The sequence below is a fragment of the Phocoena sinus genome, chromosome 6, assembly GCF_008692025.1.
Source record: "Phocoena sinus isolate mPhoSin1 chromosome 6, mPhoSin1.pri, whole genome shotgun sequence".
Classification (NCBI taxonomy): Eukaryota; Metazoa; Chordata; class Mammalia; order Artiodactyla; family Phocoenidae; genus Phocoena; species Phocoena sinus.
Window position 1 is genome coordinate 34468154 of NC_045768.1, and position 13313 is coordinate 34481466.

General features: G+C 46.4%; 1 protein-coding gene across 2 annotated transcripts in view; it reads right to left on the bottom strand.

Moving 5' to 3' along the window:
• The window catches only part of TMOD1 (tropomodulin 1), an 80554-nt gene extending 71749 nt beyond the window's left edge, over window positions 1–8805 (bottom strand). For both annotated transcript variants that reach the window (XM_032636056.1, XM_032636057.1), the window contains exon 1: window positions 8770–8805. The gene's annotated coding sequence lies outside the window, so the exon portion shown is untranslated. The remainder of the gene's footprint in view (window positions 1–8769) is intronic.
• Between the last annotated feature and the right edge of the window lie 4508 nt (window positions 8806–13313).

A 13313-nucleotide genomic window follows, 5' to 3' on the forward strand; every position in this document is an offset into this window, starting at 1 on the left:
CCGGCCCCTGCAAGCCCTGCCGTACTCCACTCTGTGGTCCCTTCTCCCCACCTCTCTGCAACTGCCTAATACCAAGGGGAGGGGCCGCCAGAGTTCTGTCATTAGAAGCACCATCTTACATCATTGCACTCCACCCCCACCCCCCAAGACTGAAAGCTACTGGAAGGCAAGCATCCTCGTCTCCCATGGTCCCTGCTTCTCTCAGGTGCTGAAGTCAGTTTTGTTGAATAAGTGAATGAATGAACGCTTGGCATTATTACTGACTTTGACAGCCTTAAGACAAAAGCCTCGGTGGAATAAAAGCTGGCTTGTAGAAAAGCTTGTGAACTAACTCCTGTTCTCACTCTCCATTTCATACACATGAACTTTGCCACCTCGCCTCACAGCAGGGGTTAACATAGGCACAGGTTTAGGAAGCATGTTTTTGTATCTTCTACAAAGTCAATATGAAAAGTAGCGTGGGCAATACCAAAAGGCAAAAGGCAAGTTGGGGGGAAAATATTTGTCGCACGTTGAACAAAGGGCTAATTTTTTTTAACAGAGTTCCTAAATTTAAAAAAAAGAAGAAGAAGAGTCCAGTGAAAATGTGGGAAGAGGAAAAGAACAGGCAATTCACATAAAAAGAAATACCAACGGCTAATAAGCCTATGAACAGAGAATGAAACCCACCCATAATAAAAGTAAATTGAGAGAGGAGACATCAGTTCTCCTCTATCAGATTAACAAAGATGAAAAAGTCTGAGAATCTCTGGTGTTGACAAGATGTGGAGGAGACCAACATTCTCACACAGAATAGAAGGACGCACTGGTACACCCTCTCTTGAGGCAAGTTAAGTCATATCTATCCAAATGCACACACGCTTTGACAGAGCAACTCCACTTCTAGGAATTTATCCTGCCAGTTTACTCACTGAATTGTACAAAGATATATATGTACAAATCATCTGGTTATTATCTATCTTAGCAAAAAACTGGAAACCACATAAAAGTTCATCAATAGGGCACTGGGTAAATGAATTATAATGTAGACATACAATAGAATGCTATTAACACCATCCTTGAGGCTACCATTGCCTGTTATGTCAATGTACCTTCTAACAGCATGCATTATTCTGTACGTACCGCATACTAGCCACAGTGCTAAACTCTTTACGTGGATAATTTCATGCAATCCTAATAACTCTGTGAAGGAGGTACTTTTTAATTCCCATTTTAGCTGAAGAAACTGAAATGCAGTAATCTGACTGCATCAGTTTTCTAGGGCTGCCATAACAAATTACCACAAAGTGGATGGCTTAAAACAGCAGAAATGTATCCTGTTGCAGTCGGAAGGCCAGAAATTGGAAATTAAGATGTGGGCAGGGTTGGTTCCCTTTGCAGGCTCTGAGGGAGACTCTGTACCTTGCTTCTCTGGCTTCTGGTGACTGCTGGCAATCCTTGGCATTCCCTGGCTTGTACCTACATCACTCCAATCTCTGCCTCTATTGTCACGTGATCTTCTTTCCTGTGTATGTCCACTCCACTTCTCATAAGGACACCAGTCATTGGGTTTAGGGCCCACCCTAGCCCAGTATGACCTCAGCTTAGCTAATTACTTCTGCAAAGGCCCTATTTCCAAAGAAGGTCACTTTCTGAGGTTCCGGGTGGACATGACTTTTCAGAGGATACTATTTAACCTACTACAGTGACCAAGGTAACAAAGCTAGTAAGTAGTAGAGCCGGGATTTGAATCCAGGGGGGCAATGTGTACTCATTACCACTGCTCCATGCTGCCTTCTCATAACAGCTCACACTTTTATAACACTAACAATGTCCCAGGCACTGACTTAAGCATTTTACATATAATAACTAATTTACTCCCCACAACAAGCCCACTTCATACATGTGCAAATAGAGATTCCCCACAATAACCCCATATTACAGATGGGGAAACTGAGGCACGGGGAGTTAAAAGTTACCTGAGTTTATGCAGCCCATAACTGACAGACCTTAGATTTGAACCCAGGGAGGTATGTTCTTAACCACTATGCAAAACTGCCTCCCAACACTCTGAGAATTAGGGCTAAGAAAACATTTCTTTCTCCTGAAGGACGGGTCTTTTTTAATCAGACATGATGTGGTCTCCAATTCATTGCTTCTCCCTTTCCCCTTCAGCTGATTTGAGTGTCCAAATAGAGGTGCCGTCATTCAGCTAGGACACTGGCATATTTTCTCTCAATCTGTGTTGGGCATTTTGAAAGGCCTTCAGAGAGACCCATGCGCCCACGCAAATGACATGCAAACTGTTGTGTGCATGGATATATTCATTTTTCTGCAGCAAGAGTCCATGGCTCCCATCAGATTCTCAGAGCTTCATGATCCTAATTTTCAAGTTTTCTGCCCTCCCTCCCTCCCTCCTTCCTTTCTTTCTTTTTTCTGTTCTCACCAGTTATGTTGCCTATGCCGGTTTATTAAGCAATCTCATACCCTTTTAATGGTGTAAGTGGAATGTAGTATAAAACCCATAAACAAATGCGTGCAATGTTGCCATTCAGTCTGACTTTTTAAATCTTCCTGGGTTTGCGTGGAGGAAGTCCGCCTTCCTGACTCTCCTCTCTGTTGTCTTTTGAGTGCTTCTGAGGCGGGAGTCCCGTTCCCACCCCGGCACGGGCCAGGTGCTCATCCTGTGCTCATAGATAGCAAACTTGTAAGCAGTGTGCGCTGAAAAAGCCAATCGGACACAGAAGCCTGGAGCTCTAGTGCTCAGGGGGGTTTCTAGGCTGACCAGGAACTGGGCATTGTGACCTTAAAGCCTTGTCTGGGCCTAAATTTCTCCGGAAAGCAAGGGAGAAGCCAGGAAGGCAGAAGTAGGTGGAAAGAACCCGCAGCTGCAAGCCTGACCCTTCCCGCTGCCTGCCATCCCTGGAACTTCCTCCTTGCCAACATGCTGCAGCCACGTGCCCCCAAGCCCCGCCCCCAATCACCTGCCCCCTCACCAATCCCCGCCCCCTGTGCATCCCATCACCTGGGCCTTCCCACACGCACCACACGTCCCGCCCCCATGCCCCACATGCTCCACCGCGTTCTTCTAGCCCCTGCACGTGCCCCATCACGCTCCTCATGCCCCGTACATTGCTCATAAAGACAAAAACAAAACAACCAAACAACAACAACAAAATCCCAGAATGAGCCCTTGATTTTTGACTTTGAGTTAAGGCTTAAACGAATTCATTTGTAGATTTTTATAGAAATACTATCTTTTTTTTTTTTTTTTGCAGTATGCGGGCCTCTCACTGCTGTGGCCTCTCCCGTTGCGGAGCACAGGCTCCAGACGCGCAGGCTCAGCGGCCATGGCTCACGGGCCCAGCCGCTCCGCGGCATGTGGGATCTTCCCGGATCGGGGCACGAACCCGTGTCCCCTGCATCGGCAGGCAGACTCTCAACCACTGCGCCACCAGAGAAGCCCTAGAAACACTATCTTAATGCAAAGGCCAAGGGAAAACTTTGAGATAATCAGCACTCACCTTGATGGTCAAAGTCTGGTGGTCAGTGTATGCAGGATAAGCCTCACATTATGATGTGTATTAGCGCTTATTAGGAATTATTAAGCCTATTATTTAATAAGCTTATTAGAAACAAGGAGCTTGTTAGAGATTCAGGGTCTCAGGTCCCCTCCTAGGCCTACTGAGCCGGCATCCGCATTAACAAGATCCTGAGTATCTCCAATGCTAGAGAAGCACTAGTGTAGATAGAACACAAGGACTCTGATTTCTCAAGTTTACCAAACCCTGGAGAGCACTTGGGTTTTTCTGGAATACACATCCCAATTGGATGACCTGGAATAATTCCTATTGGGGTTCACTATGCTATCTATAAAAAGGGGTCATTATACCGGCCCTTCCTCCCTTACAGGATTACTGTGAGTTTCAGATGAGATCATGGGTTCATCCTATTTATTGTGAGGGGGCTGAGGGGCTGCAGGGTTGGTGCGGAGCAGAACAGGTGTGGTTTCTGCCCTCACGGAGCTGATGGGGTGGTGAGATGGGAAAACATGTAGATAATGTTGTGTGATTGTCACGGTTACCTCAGGGCTTTCATTTGCTTAGTCTTTTACATATTCTTTCATTCAGTGATCAGTCACTAACTAAAACATAAAATCCTTGCACTCTGCCAAGCGCTGAGCTCTGAGCTCGACACTGGGGAAGCAGAAATATCAGTAAATGAGCCATGAACTCTGCCCTCAAGAGCCATGAACTCTGCCCTCAACTCTGCCCTCAATCTATCAGTCTAGTCAGAGATAAGGATGTAAGCAGCTGATTACACTTAGAACACACTATGGCTGGTTCTCTGAGGTCCATTCAGGGGGCTATGGGAGCACAGGTGGGGCAATGAGGCGCTTTGATTTAAAGGAGGATTACAAGTTTGCCAGGTTGAGAAGAGGACAGCATTCCAGGCAGAAGGAACAGCAGGGGCAAAGACAGCAAGGCATGCAGTCACATACGCTTGCACCATGACCAGGTGTAGAGAACTGGGGGGCGTGTCAGGAGATGGTTTGGAGAAGTAGCTTGGGGCCACATCTTAGGTGGTCCTCGTGTCGGATGCCAAGGAATCTGGTAGGAAATGGGGAATCCCTGAATGAAGAGGAATAACACTATCCGAGCTACGTTTCACAAAACTCTTTTAACAGCAGCATGAGAAGAAAAGACTGGGGTTAAAAAAAGAGAGAGAGAGAAAAGACGGGCGCAGAAATACTCTTAAGAGGCTCTGCTAATAGCTCAGGGGGAGAGATGACAAAGTACTCGACTGGGGATAGACATGAATAGGAGAGATGTTAAGGAAGGTAGAATTGATAGGACTTTTGACCAAATGAATGGGGTGGTGAAAGGTATGGAGGTTTTTGGCTCAGAGCCTGGGTGGATGGTGTTACTGTTAACCAAGAAGGGGGGACCCTGGAGGGAGACTGGGTGGTGAGCCTGAGTTGGGCCTGTTGGGTGTGAAGTGACTTTGGGACACCCTCTTGGCTTTGTCCCCTAGGCTGGAGTCACGGATGCCTAGAGCTGAGGAGCGTGGTCCAGGCTGGACACAGGAATTTGGGAGTTCTGAGTGTATAGGGAGTAGTGGGAGCCCTGGGAGTGGATGGGACTATAGGAGGGTGTGGGGTGAAAAGGAATAGGGTTGAGAGTGGCACTAATATTTAAGGGATGCGAAGAGATGAGTCCATGAAGGAGGCTGAGTGAGGCCAAGAGGATTTCTGCCTCATCACCCACCAGCATCATCTCCCAAGAACAGTCCTGGAGACACCTCCCTAAAAGCCCCGGAGTGAGCAGTGGCTGGGGCTGGGGATCTGAGAAGGAAGAACTGAAACAGAGACAGCATTTTCACAAATCTCTTTTTCTCCAAGAGAAAGGATGTAAGAAAAGGAGAAACAAAAGAAATGCTTGAGTTTGTTTCGTTTTTCAGATCAAAAACAGATCCAGCACCTCCTAACATCCAAGAAAACCTCCTAGACTGTCCTAGGTTGACTCCAGTGAGCTCATTCTTTCGTTATCATTAAGAGCAAAGAAAGTCTGGTTTTATCATGATTAACCAAAGGAGGATTTTACAAAACAAAACAAGAGACAGGAAATGGTCCCCAAATTATGCCATCTGCTTCATGTTTTTCCATACAAACAAGCCTGTCGCTTTAAACTGATAATGGCTCCTAGCAGCCAAATAATTGATCTACTTGGTGTTTTGGCTTTAAGTGAAGAGTGAACTGGCCTCTTTAGAAATGTTGGCAGCCTGGCTGGTCCATTAGTAAGACAGAAAAATCAAAACACTGACTGGAAAAGGTCATTATGACTGGACTCAGCAGGAGTCATCGATACATGACGTCATTTCAGAAACAAGCAAGCCAAGGTCGTGAGCCCCCTGGACAGAGTCAAACTACCCTTTGTGGCCCATCACCACCCTCCTTCACAGATACTGAAGTCTCCCAAGAGGACACCAGGGTCTGAGCCAGAACTGGCTTCATTTTACCCTTTCTTTGCTCAGCCTGAATCTAGAGGAATGTGATTTTAGAGCCTGTGACATTCAGCAGGTCATTAAGGAAGGCCCTCAGTCCTCCCATGTGCATGTCCCTTAGATGCTCTTTTCACCTCTTCCCCTCTCCCAGGTCTGTCTCTGCCTCTTTTCACACTCCTCGGCCCAGAAACACCCGCCTCCCCTTTCGGCCCTGTCTCCAGCTCCTACTACCTTCTCTCTTCCTTCCTTTCTCCTCCAAGCTTTTAGAAGAGCTGTGGGCTCTGTCTCCAAATCTTCGGCTCCCATTAGCTTCTTCTTCCTCTCGCTAGCATTAACATCATTGCAGGTACCAAGCACAGGACCAAGGGCTTTCCCTGCATCATCCCCCTTAATCCCAATAGCAACCCATCTGAAATGGATGCTATTATTATCCCCTTGTACAGAGGAGGAAACGGGCTCAGACAGGCTGGGTCACTGGCTTCAGTAAAGCAGTGGCAGATCCCATTTTTGAACCCTCTGCAATGCCCTGGCCAAAGTCACCCAATCATGGTGGCCCTTTCCCAGTCCTCTTCCCCTCTGTCTCTCTGCACCAGCTGGCACTGCCAATCTCTCTCCTCCCTTGGCTCTTGGGAACCAGTTTCTCCCGTTCTTTCCTTCCTCTTCATAGGGTGGGTTCCCCTGGATTTCATCCCTGGCGCTTCACTTTTCTCATGATAGAAAGTCTTCCAAGGGAAGCTCTGAGTCCTCTTAATTCCAGGTCCACTGGAAAGCATCTTGCCCACCCCCTCATTGCTCAAGGTCACTCTAAGTGGGTGGCAGAGCTGGGGCTGGAGCCAGGTGTCTTCATCTCCAGGTCAGCCCATTACTCAGAGCTGCCACTACCTACTCTTAGTTTTTGTGGTTTTTTTGCTAAGCAGCAGGAAGCAGCCCAACCCTGGAGGAGGGAGAAACTGTGAGACCCTGATAAGGTGGGGCGGAGGCTATTTTTAGAGGACACTGGCTTTCTACTTAGGCTGGGAGGAACTTAAGAGCCAGGATCTTCTAAAACGTGGGTTTGCAAGACTGGCTCATTAAATAGAATTAACACATCTAAGTGACAGCACTCCTTGCTTTCACTCTCTGCCCATTTGTTGTGTGGCTCGAATTGATGAGAACCTCACTATTTGTCTCCATTTCCTCTTAATTCTGTGAGGCTTTAAGATGCCTTTGGAAAAAATATATGATAGAAAGTAAAGTAGAAACAAAAATGAAACTTCAAGATGAGGGCGCTACTGTCTGAGCAAGGGGAAGTCCTGGACAGCAGCAGACCAAAGAACAGGGGGTGTTGAACAGATCCCCAAGACCTGCCTGAGCAGCAGGAAGTGTCAGGAAAGACATGAGAAAGGCTGGTGGAGACTGCCTGGCATGTCCAGCAGCGTGTGACCTTGAGCAGGGGGCTCTGCAGCCCCTCGCCAGGAACAAAATGTTTGTCACCACTGGGTGAAAAATGGGAATTTTTTGGGTTCCCCCACTGAGGGCCCAGAACCTGGATTAGGGTCTGGTTTTGTGATCCTACAGGGAAAAATTTAGGCCAGGTAATATGCAAGAGTTTGAGAGGGCCAAGGTCAAGGCTAGAAAAGACGGGGAGGGGGTGTGCCTGCAGAGCTCCGAGGCAGCATCACAGACACCAAATAGACGGGGAAACAGAAGCCCGGGAGCGGCTGGACTGGAGCCTCTAGCCCTGCTCAGTTCATTGGGTCTAAAGCTGTTTGACTCACAAGCTTCTTTGCGAAGGTGATGGCTGCCACCCAGCACAGATGCCCATAATCACCGTGGAGCGCGCTTCCTGGGTGTGTACTGCCCAGGCTTTCCGAGGGTCCTACTGGGTCTTAGTATAAGAACCGAGTCAGAGGGACCGCCAAAGTCTCTGGTCTCCGCAACCCTTCCGGATATGCGCGGCTGTGCCTCCAGCGTCTCAGGCACAGAGCCGGTGAACAGGTGGGGGGAGCGCCGGCGGTCAAGAGCGCGCCCTACTGCTCTCACGGCCCTGGCCACGAGCTCTATCGCGGGAACCAAACCCCGCTCCTACAAATGGGGAAACCGAGACCCAGGGAAGGGAGGAGGCTTGTCAAGTTCACCCAGTGAGTTGGCGATAGCCAGAGAACTCCTGCCTCCAGGCTCTTCCCCTCTTCTTTCCACCTCCGCGCGAAAGGCGCGTAACGGTGGTGCTTTAAACCTTGTCATCCCACGCAGTTTGGGAAAGTTTTCTTGCCGCAAACAGGCGCAGCGCGAACCCGGGTATCAGGTTCACTTGTGCCAATGCGTCCCCACTCCCACCTCCACTCTCTCTGCAGCCGGCGGGGACGCCGCGCCTGAGTGCAGCGCTCGGCGGCACCTGTACCCAACAGAGCGCCCGGGGCGCCTAGCCACTGCGCGCTGGAGTCATGCGCGCAGCGGGAACGCCGGCCCCGCCATGACCCCCGCCCTCGGCACTGCTCCTCGAGAGCCCCCAGGTCCTTTTCCCTTTTACAGACGCGGCGTCGGGGTCCAGAGGGAAGGGCGCCCTGGCCGGGGCCACGCGCGCCGAGTGGCGCGGATGCGAGCGCCCGGTTCCGGACCCCGAGACCCGGGCTCCCCAGCCCCGCAGGCAACCCGAGGCGGCGGCTATTTATAGAGGGAGCCACGCTCAGTCCCTCTTGGCGGCGGCGGCGACAGCTGAATATTTTGCCCAGATATGGCTGGGGCCCCGGCGAGGGGGCAGGGAGCCCCGCAAGCGCGAGGGGGACCCCTGGCCGGCGGGACACTTACCGGTCAGTGGAGCCGCGGGGGCTGGCGCGGGCGCGGGCGGCGGCGGGACGAGCGCGGGCGGCCGGCGGGAGGGCGCGGGCGGCAGGCGGGTGAGGGGAGCGCGGCGCTGGAAGAGCTCCCGGGCGGCCGCGAGCGGGCGGGCGCTGTGGGCTCCGGGGGTGGGAGCCAGGGGCGGGCCCGGCTCTGCGCTGTCACCGCGCCTCGCCCCGCCCGCCCAGCTCGCCTTCCTTACCTCTCCCTCCACTCGGGGGCGCCGGGGCGCAGCGCGCAGTCCCCTGCCGGGGAGAGACGCCCACAAGGGGAAGCGCGGGGCAGGGATCCTGGCCGCCCCAAGCTTGGGTCCGCGGCCAAGTGGGTGCGCGTCGCCTCCTGTCTGCGTCTAGGTTTCCCCACTTGTACCAGGTAGAGTTATCTGGAAAAAGGTGGGAGGAGTTTTATTCCTGTGTGGTCTAAGATGTAAGAATCGGTAGGTCCTTGGATGGAGCAAAGCCAGCCAAGCGGTTGCTGCACCTTTACCTCCTTTGATTGAAGCAACGACCCATCCGGTCTTATCAGCAGCCCAGCTAGGTCCGGTTTGAGCCGAAGCTTTAGTCACGATCATTTTGTGAACATCCAGTTCCAACAGAGGCGAATGCATTCCCTCTATACTGGAAGAATAGAGTATCCAAAATACGACTTAAAATAACCAAAACAACCCCCAAAGCCCCACCTTTTTTTTCTTCCAGTTTTATTGAGATATGATTGACATACAGCACTGTATAAGTTTAAGGTGTACAGCATAATGATTTGATTTACATACATCATGAAGTGATTATCACAATAAGTTTAATGAACATCCATCATCTCACATAGATACAAAATTAAAGAAAAAAAATTTTTCTTGTGATGAGAACTCAGCATTTACTCTCTTAAAAGACTTTCATATGTAACATACAGCAGTGTTAATTATATTTATCATGTACGTTTTATCCCTAGCACTTATTTATCTTACAACTGGAAGTTTGTACTTTTTGACTGCCTTCATCCAATCCTCCCCCCCAAACAAAAATGTGATCTTCTTTTCTATGAGCTTGTTTTTGAAGTATAATTGACCTACAACACAACCTACAACATGTTAATTCCTTTTGCACAACATAGTGGTTAGATATTTCTATACATTTCAAACTGATCACCATAAGTCTAGTTACAATATGTTACCATACAAAAATATGACATAGTTATTGACTAAATTCTCCACACTGTACATTTCATACCCTTGACTTAGTTTGCAACTGGAAGTTTGTACCTCTTAATCTCCCTCATCTATTTCTTTCCTCGCTCCAACCCCTTCCTCTCTGGCAACCACCTGTTTGTTCTCTGTCTATAACTCCATTTCTGTTTTATGTTGGTTCATTTGTTTTGCTTTTTTAGATTCCACATATAAGTGAAATCATACAGTATTTGTCTTTCTCTGACTTATTTCGCTTAGCATAATACCCTCTAAATCCATCCATGTTGTCACAAATGGCAAGATTTCATTCTTCTTTGTGGCCGAGTAATATTCCATTGTGTTTATGTACATCTTCTTTATCCGTTGTCTGTTGATGGGCACTTAGGTTGCTTCCATATCTTGGCTATTGTAAATAATGCTGCGGGAAGGGTGAGTTTTGACAGGGCGAGAGAGAGTCATGGACATATACACACTAACAAACGTAGTAAGGTAGATAGCTGGGGGGAAGCAGCCGCAAGGCACAGGGATATTAGCTCGGTGCTTTGTGACAGCCTGGAAGGGTGGGATGGGGAGAGTGGGAGGGAGGGAGACGCAAGAGGGAAGACATATGGGAACATATGTATATGTATAGCTGATTCACTTTGTTGTAAAGCAGAAACTAACACACCATTGTAAAGCAATTATACCCCAATAAAGATGTTTAAAAAAAAAAAAAAAATAATAATGCTGCAATGAACATAAGGGTGCATATATCTTTTCAAATTAGTGTTTTTGTTTTCTTTGGCTAAATACCCAGGAGTGGAATTGCTGGATAGTATGTTAGTTCTATTTTTTTTTGAGGAATCTCCATAGTGTTTTCCATAGTGGCTGCACCAACTTACATTGTTACTAACGCTGTACTAGGGTTCCCTTTTCTCCACATCCTCACCAACACTTATTTCTTGTCCTTTTGATGATGGCCATTCTGACAGGGGTATGGTGATATCTCATTGCGGTTTTGATTTGCATTTCCCTGATTAGTGATGTTGAGCATCTTTTCATATGCCTATTGGCCATCTGTATGTCTTCCTTATACAGACGGGGAAATATATCTATTCAGATCTTCTGCCCTTTTTTTAATCGTTTTTTTAAAATGTTGAGTTGTATGAGTTCTTTGTATATTTTGGATATTAATGCCTAACTGGATATATCATTTGCAAATATCTTCTCCCATTCTGTAGGTGGCCTTTTTGTTTTGTTGATAAGTTTCCTTCACTGTGCAAATCTTTTTAGTTTGATGTAGTACCATTTGTTTATTTTTGCTTTTGTTTCCAAAAGCCCCACTTTCTTAAAAGGCTAATATGTTTTCCAGAACAAACCACTTAAACCCAAACAGAAACTTTAAGTGTTTTAATTTAAAAAATGGCTCATAAAAAGGAATTTGTGTGGACAGAAAATAAGGTGTCTTTGGATTATTATAGGATAGTTTCTGGTGGGATAGACCCTATTAATATAAACTTTTTAATATTGGTGTACAGATTACTAATGAGAAACACCTTTTAAAAATCTTGTTTCCATGCAAATGTACTCCTGCATTACAAAACCCTCACGGGTATATGAGAATATTCCTCTCAAGGGGCATGTGCAATATATTTTAAAATAATGCAATGATTTAATATTTCAGATTAAAAAATTTAAACCCTTTTTTTGTGGAATCAAACATTTAAGAAAAGGGCATAGAACGTAACTGTGCAGGTTTAAGAATTTTTATCATGAGAACACTTGCTGCAACCACCAAGTTAAGAAACAACACTGCCAGCAGCCCAGAAGCCAACCTGTGCCCTTCCGGGTCGTCACAACTCCCTCCTGAAGTTGACCACTTTCATGACTCTTTCGGTAATCACTTCCTTGCTTGCCTCTTTCCTCCATAGTTTATTTTCATTTGCGAAACTCTATGTTGTGAGATTAATCCGTGTTGGCTCACGTGACTGCAGTTTGTTTACTCTCATTGCTGTAGAGGTTTCCATTGCATGAATATATCACAGTTTTTAGAAACATACATTTTACTATTAATGGACATGTAGGTTGTTTCTGGGTTTTAGCTATTACAAATAGTGCTGCTGTGAACATTCTTTACCAGTATCCTCCTGCACAAGCGCACACATCTTCAACACACTTGGAATTAACAAAAATGGAAACATTTTCACCATTCTGGCATATGAGCTGTATATCATTGAGTTTTGAATTTGCATTTCCCTGTGTCCTAATGGGTTGAGCACCTTTTCATGTTGACTGGCCAGTCAGATTTCCTCTTCTGTAAAGTGTTTGTCCAAACGTATTGCCCATTTTGCTTCTGGATACTCTTTTGTTTATTGAATATATGTAATCTATTATTTTCTCTCTGTATATATATATATATATATATATATATATATATATACGTGTATATATATATATCCTCCAATCCGTGCTTTGCCTTTTCACCTTCATAATAACGTCTTTGATGAACAGGTGTTCTTCATTTTAATCTTGTCTAGTACAGTTGACCCTGAAACAACACAGGTCTGAACAGTGCAAGTCCACTTATAGATGGATTTTCTTCAGTAGAAAATACTACAGTACTGCACCGTCTCTGGATGGTTGAATCTGAAGATGTGGAGCCACAGACACGGAGGAACTGCATATAGGAGGGCTGACTGTGAAGTTACATGGGGATTTTCCACAGCAGCGAGGGTTGGTGCCCTAAATAGCCTCCCCCCACCATGTTCAAGGGTCAACTGTATATCAATCTTTTCCTTTATTGTTAGCACTTTGTGCTAACATCCAGTTTAAGACATCTTTCCTGCTCCTGGATTATAGAGGTATTTTCCTGGGTTATCTTCCTACAGTGGCCATTCATGTTTAGGCTTTCAGTCCACCTGGACTTGACTTTTGAATATGGTATGAGGTGGGGGGCAAGTCTGTCTGTCTGTCAAACTGTCCCAGCACCAGATTAACTTTTCAGTTACATCCACAACTAATTGCTTTATTTTAAAAAGTAATAGAAACATTCCTAAAGTTAGTGAAGTACAAACCACTTCTTTCTTATCTGTGGACAATTGGAAGATTTTTGTTGTTGTTGTTATTAGGGAAAGAAACCATTATAAAAAAACATTTACACTACTTTATTTCACTTAAACATTTGTGTGTCAGGATATTTTTACTTTATCATAAATGATTACTTAACTCACTGGCATGAACATTCCTGAATTTTGAATCACTTTAATTATAAATACTAAATATAAATTTTAAAAAGCTGGAAAGACAATTTCAACACATTTTACATGAAAAACTTGAAACATCTGGTCTTTATTTT